This window comes from Pleurodeles waltl, chromosome 3_1, assembly GCF_031143425.1.
Source record: "Pleurodeles waltl isolate 20211129_DDA chromosome 3_1, aPleWal1.hap1.20221129, whole genome shotgun sequence".
NCBI lineage: Eukaryota > Metazoa > Chordata > Amphibia > Caudata > Salamandridae > Pleurodeles > Pleurodeles waltl.
The window spans coordinates 1,302,207,201-1,302,220,736 of NC_090440.1; the positions used below are offsets into that span (position 1 = coordinate 1,302,207,201).

The following is a 13,536-nucleotide window of genomic DNA, read 5'->3' on the forward strand; positions in this document are numbered from 1 at the left end:
CCCACTCCAATCTATTTCTATCGGCCCCATTCTAATCTATTTCAATCTGCCCCCACTTTAATTTGTATTAAAAACATAACCCACTCCAACCTGTACCACTCCACCCTGCCCCACTCCAATCCCAAATAACCCACTCTAATCCAAAACAATCTGCCCCACTCAAATCCAATCTACCTCACCCCAACCCACCCCACTCAAACCTACCACAATCCAGTCCACCCCACTTCAATCAACACCAATCCAGCCCAGTCAAAACTACCCTACTTTAATCCAATACTCCTCACCACAATCCAATCCACCCCATCACAATTCAATCCCCCACAACTCACACCAGCCCAATCCACTCTACTCCAGTCCATCCCACCCTACTTTAATACATCCCAACCCAATCCAACCCACCATACTCCAATCCAACCCACCATACTCCAATCCAACCCACCATACTCCAATCCATTCACACTACCCCTGTCCATCCCACTCCAATCCAGATTAATCCACCCTACTCCAGTCCAATCCACCCCACTCCAGAACACCTTACTCTACCCCACTTCAATCCACTCTAGCCCACATCAATCCAACCCACTCTAACCCAATCTATCACACTCCAGTCCAATCCACCTCCACTCCAATTCATCCCACCCCAATTCACCTCACCCCTATGTAGTTCACCACACTCAGTCCAATCCAGCCTCCTATAATCTACCACGCCCCTAATCCACCCCACTCAATCCAATCCACCTCACTTCAATCCACTCCACAACACCCCAATCCGACCCACCTCACTCCAGTCCACCCCATTCCAATCCACCCCACTCCAATTCACTCACTCCACCCCTCTCTACCCTAATCTAGCCTACCCCATATTACAGTTCAGTCCACCACTCCAATCCACCCCAGTTCAGTCCATTCCACTCCCCCTAGCCTTAATGCAACCCACCCCACTCCAATCCATTCCAATCCACCCCAATTCAAGAGACCCTCCACTTCAAACCAAGCAACTCCAATCCAATCCTCACACTCAAATCTACCCCACATGAATCCAATCTACCCCACTCACTCTAATCCACCACTCTCCTCCAATCCATCCACTCTATCCCAATCCAATCAACCCCACTGCATTCCATCCAGCCCACTCCACTTCCATAAATCCACCCCACTCCAATCCATAAACACAACTCCAATCCCATCCACCCCACTCAAGTACAATCGACCCCACCCCAGTCCAGAAAATGCAATCCACCCCACTCTAGTCCAATCTAAGCCACACTCCAATGCACCTCAGTCCAGTTCAATCCACCACACCCACATCACTCCAATCCAAACAATCCACCACAATCCAATCCACCCCAATCCCATCCACCTCATCCCATTTCAATCCACCCCACTCTACTCCAATCCACCCCACTACCTCCACCCATTCCACTCTATCCTATCCCATTCCATTATGACACACTCTACCACTGACCTCTTCCCTTCTACTCAACTCTATGACACTCCTCCTAATCCACGACATTCCAACAAATCATCTCTACAACACTATTCCCCCATTCCACTCTGACACTCCACGCCACTAACTTTTGGCCATGGTGAGCAGCAGCCACACTGGTGTATAACATGGCGAAGCACATTGCCTAAGTTAATAGCTCTTGTATAGGCAAGACCTATTGGCTTTGCCAATGCTTGTTACATTTCCCATTGCTGTTTTTTTTTGCAGAGGGGGCTCTAGGTTCTGTTACCCCACTGGGGCATAGGGACTGCAAACAGCACATTGATTCCATCACTCATTATTTAGTTGTATTACAGTGCAAGAGTTACCATTGGTCAATGTTGCCTAGGTTCAAATCAGGAGGCAAACCTGGTGAGTAGGGCTCAGACCTTAAGAGCACCGTCACAAGACAAGAAATTATTTTACCTTCAGTGCACAACCTAAGAGCTAAACTTAATCTTGGCTTATGAAAATGACATAATAATTAGCTACTTACACAGGCACATCCTGGCACTCACTTTCAGACTGCCTTTGATTACTATTTATGTCGTCCTGCTTTCCTGTCAATTCTCTTGCTTTTTCCACTTTTCCAAAACCTAGGAACCCTTGAGATGCCATTTTTTTAATTATGACCAATAAATTGATATTCTTATAATACCACAGATAAACACAAACACACATATCTTTATAGTATTGTAAACGAGGTATTACTACCTTAACACAATGGTACTCATTTAAGAATCACAGAAGGAAGGACGGGAGAAGGGACTCGGTTAAAAATAAATACAGTGACTCAGAAGTAATACACAAATCACATCCACAGGTACCGAAAATACTGAAATGCCTGAAGCAGCTGACAAAGATCTATGGAGATTGAAGACCACTGGCTACAAACGAAGTTATTCATTCCAGTTACTCACGTATTTGTGATTAAGCATAACACCAACAGGAAGTACTGGGACAAAATCCTCAGACACTGGCTTCAGTCTCCAACTGACACCTTTAGTGCAATCTATCACAGAACAGTAAATCATTAAAGACAGTACATTTACTACTGGCTCCTCCCGCGCCATTGTGTGTATTTATATAAATCAACGTTTTATCTTTATATAAAGAAAAAAATAATACTAATGCAATATTTCTGTGACAACATAACTGAACGGACAAGGGAATTAACAATCACCCAACGAACCCAAAAAACAAGAAACTACTCAAAAAACCTTTCAAAACAATGAAGACATTTAAAATTACCTTTTGCAAGCTGAAGAGGAACTCTTTTACTCAGGTTTTGTTACATGCATGTACGAGGTAAGAGCTAGTGGAGGAAAGGGATGTTTAGCACCCCAGTACTTTGTCAAGAATTGGTGTTCCCTTTCCAAAATGCATTGGTGCAGGGTTTTGAAGGACTCTAACTTGTGCTCTATACCAGCGGTTCCCAAACTGTGGTCGACGGACCCCCAGGGGTCCGTGACACATTCCCAGGGGGTCCGCTGGCCTGGGCCGGGAGAAAGGCACTTCTCCAGCTGGGGTCTCTAAGAGTAACGCGTGTTTTTATTTGTGCAGCAATGTAAAAGCCCTCAAAGTTCAGTGTACAACCAGCAGCTTTCCAGAGAACATAAAAGAACTCTGGTGATTAATGTACCTGCTGGAGCAAGATTGGAGTTTTGTCTAGTGGCAGTTCCGACTCATCTAAGGTAGCGCAGATGGTTAATATGCCTGGTGCAAAGAACAGTATTTTATGTGCAGAGGACAGTGGGTTACTGCTTTTGTTACAGAGATTCTTTTGTTACTATGCAGTTTATAAATTACAATCATAACATAGCAGAGTGAGCTATGAACTGCCATTAAAAGGGCTGCATGCAAATCGCACGGCACAAATTAGAAAGTTGTTTTTTCCCAGTCTCTCATCCTTATGCTGCTAAAAAAAGGGTTTGCTTTCGTAGAAATACAATATTATTAAAGTCAACGCTAACCACTGTTATGTTCTGAAACCCGAGTTTGTGCTTTTCGAGACCAAGCCCTCTAAGAAAATTACCAGTGTTGATGACATGTAAATCCTGCACCTGGTAGTCCCCTGTAAAGAGTATGAGAGGTGCTATATAACAAATTAATTACATGTGACAGAAAGGTTATGGCGATATGAGAGGCTCTTGTGGTTTTACTTCCATTCCCCACCACATTTATGTGAAAAAAGCTTTCTCAGATCTCATATACCTAAAAAATAAAAACAGAAATCGCCTGGAAGATGTAGAATCTGACCTGAGGATTCAGCCTTCCTAAACAAAACCAAATATTGAAAGGTTAGTTGCCAAGATGCAGCACCAACTTCCCATTAAAATGTTTAGATTTCTGCATATTTTTTCAATATAAAATAATTATATCATTAGCAATTTGAGTATTTGTTTGATGTGTACTTGTTTATGTATTTTGTGTGAATTACTTTTTTAATGTTTGAAATTTAAATTGTACAAATTGGTTGGGGGTCCCTGGCTTCTAGTAGTGATTCAGTGGGGGTCCTCAGGAGTCAAAAGGTTGGGAACCACTGCTCTATACTGTAGAACTACTAGGGAGGATCGTGGCAAACCAAGATAAAGTAGAATACAGCAGCCTAGTCTATACAAAACAGGTACTGAAACTACCCGACCACGCAGAGGTTTAGGGAGAAACAAACTTTTCTTATTGGCTTGATGTTGAAGGAATCAAGCGTAGGAGACTGTTAATGTGCTCTTTCGTAGAAAATTGTTAATCTAGGGAAAATCCCAGGAACTTGACGGTTTAGGACGAGGAAGCAGAGTCCAAACAGCTTGGCCAAATGGACTTATGCCACCTTGTCACTTGATTTCCCACCAGCAATAGCTCTGTCTTATTATTAATCTAAGCTATTCACAGAGGTAATACTAGGTTCAACTTAGACATCCAACACTAGTCTCTCTCCCATAAGTCAAATAAACAGTATCTAAACAGCTTCTGTGGACCTCAGCTATTTCTAGTTCCTAAGCCCCCTCCCACTATCATTGATATGACAAATATACACCCAAAACGACCAATACGAGTTGCTTTATTTCCAAAGATAGCTACATGGGCTGGCTCGTTTATTTCATTCTATACACTCCGATAACTTCATCGTGTTCAACAGCTTATGTAATAATGAACATGGGTCAGGGGTGCTCATTTGCCTTTTATACCAGGAATAGGGCTTTGCCACCTCAAAAGTGTTTCATAAGGGGCAATCTCAGCCCCACTACTGTAATAACACAAAATGTTTTTCCACAAATACTTAATTGCAGTCATTCATCACTGACGTCATAACATCCTGTCCTGGTCACTTTTGTCCATATTCTTGGATTCAGCACGGCTAGCACTCCTGTGACAAATCTTTACACTTTTTAAAATGTACAGGAAATTATTCTGGAAGTGACTGAGCATTCTTCAAAAATCCTCCCTTCCCCCTCCCCCCCACCCCCCACCCCCTCCAAAAAAGAAAGAAAATTCAAATTATGTTGAGATTATTTAATGGGCTTATTCGATTTGTTTTAATTTTGTTCACCTTGCAATAAATCTAAAATTGTAGAATTAATCTGTATCCTTTCAATATATTACGTGTATGCCTTTTAAAAATATTTAATGCACTTTTTATAGATGCATCCTTGAAAATAAATTGTTCATTTCATAAAAGAATATTGCATGCACACTCAGAGAATTCTAAGAAGTTATTTTAAAGAAATCGACATTCATTTTTGAAGAATAATTGTGCACGATTGTGGTACTTTTACAGCACTCATCAACAAAAAACCTATCTAATACTTTCAACGACAACCTCTCACAATCCTAAATACAATGAGACAAACTTTGGATGAGATTTGTATTTTTTCTTTACTACTGAGAATATGGAAGTTTGACTAATTTCTGAGGGAAATAACCAGAGTGTCTTCTTTTGTTCAGATCAGGAAAGCCCGTATTTTCCTATGCCTGAAACACATTTTGTTCAAACCTATAATTTCACTACAAATTCCGGATAGTTCAAGGTAGACATTCTAAATGTTCCATCTTTGCCTTGCACAGCTTCGTCTTTTTTACACTGAATGACTGCCAGATGCAAGGCAAGTGCATCAGGCACCAAAGCATTTATGTAAAATTACTGACCACGGAAAGGATTATTAATGCTCGTTATTATACCTCACTTAAGTAATGGGCCACAAAAAAGACACGTAGAGACAGCAAGAGGCAATAAGTGCTTGTAAGGACCGTTTTGATAGTGATTGTTAATATCATTAGGACAAGAATGTGACAGTAAGGAGTCCCCTTTTCGCCATCCCCTTCCTACCTTTGTCATATATCTGTTTTGAGAGAGCTTCCGGTGACGGGCTCAGCTACCCTTCACGGACTGTATTCTAAGCAACTTGATTGGCTGTCCTGCTCTTTAAGTTCCAATAAATGTGCCAATTATTTAAAGGATTTTCGATGTACGGATAAAATTATGTTGCTTGCTTCCTTCCTACATAACACAATAGTTTCACCATCGGGTAAACAACTTAAGAAGGGGTGATTTCATCATATTATTTACATAGGTTATTTCCCTCTGACTCAAGGGAATAAGAGCTCTGTGCAAAGTGCTCCTATCAGCTATTCTTTATAAATGCACCTGATTAATCTCCCTGTTTTTGAGTTGCACAAGTTCTGAGTCATGCGTGCCAGTGACAAAAGGAAATAAAAAATAATAAAATAAAAACACAGCACCTCCTCAAAGGAAACAGAAATCCCCAGGGAGCAAAGTGCAAGAGATACACATTCCTGGGCTCCACTGTTCTCAGGAGGGCGGGGTGAGAGGTCAAGTTAATCCACGTTTCTATTCCCTCAGTGGCACTCGGAGGCCCTCTATGGCTCCACTCCAGGGGTTATTAATTCATACCAGGTTCATCAACATTCCTGCGTGCTTCATATGTGCAAACAATAATACAAGGAGGAGAGAGAAGACCAGTGAGGTACGGTGCAACACAAACACAGAAACTAGCCGCATTCCCCCGGCGCAAATGGAGACTTTTTAATTGGTGTCAGAGCTACAATCAATTCCACTATACGGCTTTTTTCACTTTATCCAAAGAGAGTGCGTCCAAGCATCCGAACTCTGCAGTATCGGCAACCAGGGTAATACCATTGCATAAACCCGTCTAGACGTAACTCGAGAGACTGTTGCTTCAACGTCACTTCCTCGTGTGACCTGTTCCCCGGTTATAACTAATACTGACTGACACCAATTGTACTGAACAACGAGAACAATCGTTGTACATGTACGTTTGTAGGTTCCGACTGCAATTTAATTTCTGCCTTTTAGAACTAACCGTCCAAAATACGAGATTTTGGTTTTCTATATACATTTACTTTACCTTTAACTTGGTTCCCAGCAAAGTGCACCTTTGCTCATTGGGTCTAGTCTAAATGCAATAAAATTGTATAAAAATAAGTAAAAGAGAAGGGCTCTCAGCACTGACCACTCTTCCCTGTTTGTCTCGTTACTTTTCATGCTTGCGTGGTAAGTTTTCACTGTACAAGTGAAGCCACTCAAAGGCACCTCTGAACAACTTGAAGACTAGGGTGCAAACTGAATCCAACAGAACAACGGCAGTGCCTCGGGAATACAGAAACCCATTTAAAAATCACTGTCAATGGTGCTTCTGTTCAATTAGCCCACAGAGAGGTTCAAGAACTCCCTAGGGCACAGGTGCCTATAAACAATAGACAGGGGGCTAAAAGGGTCAGCTATGTCGAGTCACTTGGCACATTTGTAAGATTGAGGTAGAAGGACCTTCAAGAATTTCCAAGGCACCACAGGTGGGAGACCGTATTGATACCTCCAACCAAATAGCCAAATAGTTCACTTTGGTTCAGATCTATGATCCTCTACTTGGAGTAGCGTAATTAATGTTTACAGTAAACAAAGCTGACTGAAACCTTCCTGCGATAGAGAATATAACAATTCTCAGGCCGTATTTATTCACAACCACATAACAACGACATAAAACCATCATCATATTTACTGTATTTTCTTTCATCCTTAAATTGCAATATTTATTTACAATACGCATCTCAGGTCATAGTTTAGGTTCTTTAAAAGGAGTCATAGTTGTCCACCCACCAGGCACCTGTGGCATCGACTGTGGACTGGGGGCCGTGTTTCCCCCGAAACCAATTACACTTCACAAGGCGAGACTCACCTGCCCCCTCAAGACAGAGTGGATGCAGGCCAGCAAGAAAACTGTCCCCCAATCCAATCATGCCAGAGCCAACCCTAAGAAAGGGACCCCCCCACCCCCGCACCCGATGGGGATGGCCTTGGGCAACCCGGCCATACCTTGGTCCCCTGGCGCAGGCTCCACCCCCCAAATTCACAAACTTCCAGGGCCATTTAATGGAGTACCGTGGGGGGAGCTATGGACATTCGCGGTAGCGGTCGTTCCGAGCCCCTTTCCTACACTCACAGCACCGCCACCCTGGTTTGAGCCAAACAGCTTCTGATACCGTCTTGAGTTCGCCTGCACTAGTATTCCTGATGCCAAGGTTATCCACCTGCTTTGTGCCCAAACATGACGCCTTCCCTCCTAAGGTCTTTCTACTCCTGCAATTCTTTGGGGATGGGTGGGCGGGAAAGAATTCCTCCAGTCCTCTGGAGGTGTGCACCGATCGTCAGGGGCAGACAGGGTCAAGTAAACAACCTGACCCTTGAGGGACTTGAGTCCCCTTTTAAGCCAGTTCTGGCTGCCCCTGCCGGTCGACTAGGAGCCCCCACCACACCCCCTTCAACCAATCGGCTCACTCCTTGGGTGAGCGAGATTTTAAAATTTTGTGCGGCGGCCACTGTTAGGCCGCCGCCCAGAACCGGTCCGATCCGGCCTGCACCTGTCCTGGGGGCGCGCTATGCTTCCCTTTGGAAGGAGGCAGGGCTTGGACAGAGTCAACCACACAGATCGGAATAACACAAGAGCAAGTATGTCAAACACAATCCACCACATGCAACTCTTCCAAGAAATACGTTTTTTCTCTCAAAAATGTTAAATAACTGGTCTGGTGCTCATGGCCTCTTCAGCTCTTTTGGTGGAAACTCTTCCCCGTTCCACTCACTGTATGATCAATGCTGCATCAAGACTTTTATTTGGAAAATATTCTGGTTGAGACTAAGATATGTAATTTTAACTGCATATCCGCAGGTGTGTCAACTCAATGCTTTGGAAAGCAACAGTCATTGGTAAGGAAAAGGCCCAGAAATCATTCATGTCATATAGAAGTAGGCCAGCGAGGGACATTAGGTTTCCATCTGAGCTGGGAATTTGTTCCTGTCTGGTTATCTATCAGAAATTTACAACGTAGGAGGTAATGAACAGCAACAGGAGCAAAACAGAGTGTCAACCACATTTGGATGACAAGTTCAATGAACTGCAGGGTCACTACAGAAGTGGCCGAATGCCAACTACTTCAGCACTGCAATAGATTACATCCAATGAAACCAGAAGCACAGGACCTAATCCAGGTAAGGCTAGAATAATCTTCTAGTCTTCCATTTTTTTTTTTCTTCAGAGGTTGATACAGTGAACACTATGTCCTCTGATATACTATTAATTATAAACTCTGGCAATCAGAACATTATTTGGGTGGTACCAAAAACAAGGGTGTTTGAGGAAACAGTAAGAATTTTAACAGAAGAAGGTAATATCTTCTTTTGGCCAAATGTGCAATGCTTCCTGTGTTTAGGAGAACTTTACTGACAATTGTGGGCCTTTTTTATAGAGAAAATGCGTGCCAATTTAGAGCAATGGAAATGAGAACTGACCCACTGTGGCTGATTTAATCAGGTCTACACTTGTAGGAAACGTGTGCCCTACTAAAAGGGGAACAAAAATGATGGCGAGGAATGCTTGAATAATGCCATCCAATGCTAATTACAGGCTCGTTAGAAACCAGACGTGCAAATTAACCTTGGACCTGACCCAATAGGGACAGTCTGTCTGGAACGGTGTAGTGCTTTCCTCTTATTTAGTTTTTAAGCACTAACATAACACAACAGAAATGCACTTCTGAGGTCAAAGAAGACTTTTATTGTTGTTAATTCTTCCCCAACCACAATATTTATGAATGACGAATTAGTAGCTTTCAAGTCCGCGTTAATCAAACAAAATATATCAGTTTGCAATATACACAGCAGGTTATATTTATAAGATATTGAATGCAAAGCAAAACAAATACTTCACCGTGTGGGAACTATCTACAGCTTCATCTTTCTAAGGTCTGCAAGCTGATGACCCCTGTCAGCCGCGAGAAAGAGATTCATCTACCCACACAGGATTGCTGGCAGCCTGCGCCAAGCTCCAGCACGAGGTCCGGCAGATTCGAATCTGACTCTCTGCAGCCTGTTACATTCGTTACAAAGGTGTGCCCCCTCCTCTCAGACCTGGGAAACTGAGCAAGCCTTTTGGAGACTGGCCAGGTCTCCAAGACTACTCCTGTTCCCAAGCTCAAGCGAAGAAAAAAACAACACCCATGTACTCTCTTATCATGTCTAGTCTACTGTGAGAAAAACATCTTGGTTCTCTTGTGCAAAAACACAGCTTGGAAAAATACAGCTTGGATTCTCAACTGCAATGTCTAACTCCACGTTAAAGGCAATGGGCAGCTAACCTAAATATCAAATGCAATGTCTAGTGTCATGTCAAAGCCAATAAGCATCTAAGCTGAATACAAAATGCAATGTATAATATCATGTCAAAGCCCATAGGCAGCTGAGCTGAATATAAAATGCAATGTATAATATCATGTCAAAGCCAATAGGCAGCTGAGCTGAATACAAAATGCAATATATAATATCATGTCAAAGCCAATAGGCAGCTGAGCTGAATACAAAGTGTAATGTATAATATCATGTCAGAGCCAATAGGCAGTTAAGCTGAATACAAAATGTAATATATGATATCATGTCAAAGCCAATAGGCAGAATATCTAATAGCATGTCAAAGTCAATAGGCAGCTAAACTGAATACATCATGTCAAAGCCAATAGGAATGCAATGTCAAAGCCAATGGGCGGCTAGACTGGATACAGCATGTCAAAGCCAATAGGCAGAATACAGAATGTAATGGCTAATGCAATGTCAAAGCCCATAGGCGGCTAAACTGAATACAGAAAGTAATGGCTAATGCCATGTCAAAGCCAATAGGCAGAATACAGAATGTAATGACTAATGCAATGTCAAAGCCCATAGGCGGCTAAACTGAACAAAACATACCATGTGCTACTGGTGAACATTGAGCAACTAATATGCGCAGTGGTGAAACACAAAGTCATTGGTCAAAACAAAATTTATCAAATGGCAGTACAAACGGCCAGATCAGGTCTCCTTGAACAGGAACTCAAGCAAAGCCAGACGTGTTTTAGCCTATCTAGACCTCATCAGTGAGGTGCAGTTTGAGTCTTATGGCATAACGAGCACAGGACCCACATCTGGTCATGCCTGTTTACTTTGGAGGTCACAATGACATAAAAGACAAAAAAGGGTCTGTTGGTTGACAAAAATAGATGGGCTGGAATGGAGAGAGGAGTAATGAATCCAAGAAAAGTATCTCCAGCAACAATGTACCCCTCTGCCAGATGATAACCTAACTGTGCCTTATCATCAGTGCCATGACACTACCACGCATTGCTGGTGGTAAAAAAAATACCAACACTGGGGCAAACGGTTTCATGCTACCAGCAGGATTTCAGGATCTGAACAAATACAAATGTTCAGAAACAATGCATCAACTGAGGAGATACAATCTCAGCTGCAAAAGTCTCGTTTGACACTAGCTGTCGGTACTCGGTGACCACGCCATACCTCAGGTAGCAGCAGCTATTTCTGGTTCTGGGCTGAGCTCGTGTTGGGTGCTAATCCCTTCGAGTTGCTGGTCTACTTTTTCCTTTAATGGGGATTTCTAGGAGCACAGCTATTTCCACTTCTAAATGGCAGGCATTTTACCGCTGGTGATAATTAAATATTCAAGCCACCCTTTCTCTAAGTCCTCTTGGTGCAGACATCGTTAAAAACAGGTTTTAAGAAACCTCATCCCGGCTGTTGCCACTGAGTAACAAACAATGCAATCTCACACTTGTCTTGACCTTGAACTCTAGGTCTAGTATGGGCGGCTGGATGCTGCCACAAAGTGTTTACGAACGGTTTATGACTCAAGGAGAGTTGCAGAGGAATGAATTTTTAGATCTCTTTTCTTTTATCCGTTACTGTATATATTTGTTTCGGATTGTTGTCTTATACTTATGTAATAGTTTTAACCAACCATACAATGAAGTCTTACTTGCCTTTTCTCTAACGAGATTGTAAATTCAGAAAAAACCCAGAAGTCAATACTAGAAAACAATTTTAAAGCACTTTCCTAATACATTGTGTGAGCCTGGGTACCTACATCTAACAAAAGCTTTGAATACCAGGGACTGGTTTCCGTGAAGCACTGGATGGGACCCCACTGCATATTGCACGCTATACGCCTTGTGACGCTGTGCACAAGAGGTTTGCGCCACGCAGGGAGGGGCAAGCATGCCTGATTCAGAGCCAAGGGCTCAGTTGAAGATGACACAGTGGGGCAACTAGACCGATGAGACTACAGAATTAAAGGTAAATGCTGAAACCTGAAAGACGACCAAGCAAGAGGAGCGCAAATTGGGTTCAAATGACCCCATGTCACCAGGGCGACTTTCAGTCAGGGCTGTTCGGTCATCAAAATTTAAGGATTCCGGGGCTTACGGTTTAACGTGCCCCACCAAAAGCGTCATCCTCCAAGTCTCATTTGCTTACTGTCATTGGCTGAAGAAGCAAGGCCGAATAAATGCCTTTCCCATAACAAGGGCCTATGACTAGCATGAACCAGACGTCATGTCTTTCGGTTTGAGATCTGTGCTTCTGCAAAGCGCGCGGGAGTTGCGGCTCTCTCGTGTAACTGTGCATCATTCGGTCCTGCTGCCCGAGAGTCGCATGCCTGGGGTACAAACAGTGCCCTGCTGAAGTGCTGTGCAGAGGGGAGGCCGGGCGTGGCTGATCTGGCTAACAGCACCAGACCAGGGGCATAGCTTGGTCAGTAAGAGTGGGGCGTGTGAGCTTCAGATTTTCCAAAAATAAGGCTGGCATACAAATGTTTAAACACATTGCAGGACAAGCAGGGTGCATGAGAGGGGACTAGGGAAAGTGGAAAGCGGGAGGATTGTCGATTGGTAGGGTTACTAAGTGTGGAAAAACACACTATCTTGAAACATTACCAATATTTTTGACGACATTAAAAACTGACAGGGAGTGTGTGTGTTTTTGTTTGAATGTAAGTAAAAATTCCTGGTGAAATTCAATCCAGACCAGAGCGCTGAACTCTGCCCATCTGAACCCTCCCCGAGGCATCCATCAAGTCCAGTGACTTCCCCCCCCATATGAATGACATTTCAGAGCCCTTGGGCCCCACAATGCGGGTTTATAGCGAGCCAGGGATTAGCATGCGGAGTGCCGGGGGGCAGGACCTCCCAACCCTCTTTTGTGCTCTCCATTGCTCCTTGCAAGGGGGAGCGGGTGGCCCAACAGCTTGACTCACGCATAACAAAACTTTTGTTTCAGAGCTTTACAGTAGTTATAAGTCACAGCTGCACGCATTTGGCTGAGTCAGTATCACTTGGTGACTGCGCGGTACTAATCAATGGTAGAACGCGCTACCAAAATGGTAATAACATAACATGAAACATGACTAAACATTTAATGTGCGATAAATGTCCCACGATTCAATGCAACTCAACAGTACAACTAGTACCCATTTATAATGCACACCTGATTTGCTTCAACAGCAGATGTTTTACTACCCATCTCAATAAAATACTTTATAAACCTCAGAACGTAGAAGGGCTGAGACGGTCCTGTTGGTGTCCAGTCTGGTGACCCACAGACCTTTGCACCGGCTACTACACCCCACTCACTACCTTGCAAATATGCACTGCCATGGGATCACTTAACTTCCACTGCCATTGAGAAAATTCTGTAT

The 13,536-nt window shown here is 43.3% G+C and overlaps 1 protein-coding gene across 8 annotated transcripts in view; it reads right to left on the reverse strand.

Moving 5' to 3' along the window:
- Positions 1-13,536, reverse strand: part of KALRN (kalirin RhoGEF kinase) — a 1,333,112-nt gene that overhangs the window by 295,165 nt on the left and 1,024,411 nt on the right. The gene's annotated exons all lie outside the window — the stretch shown is intronic.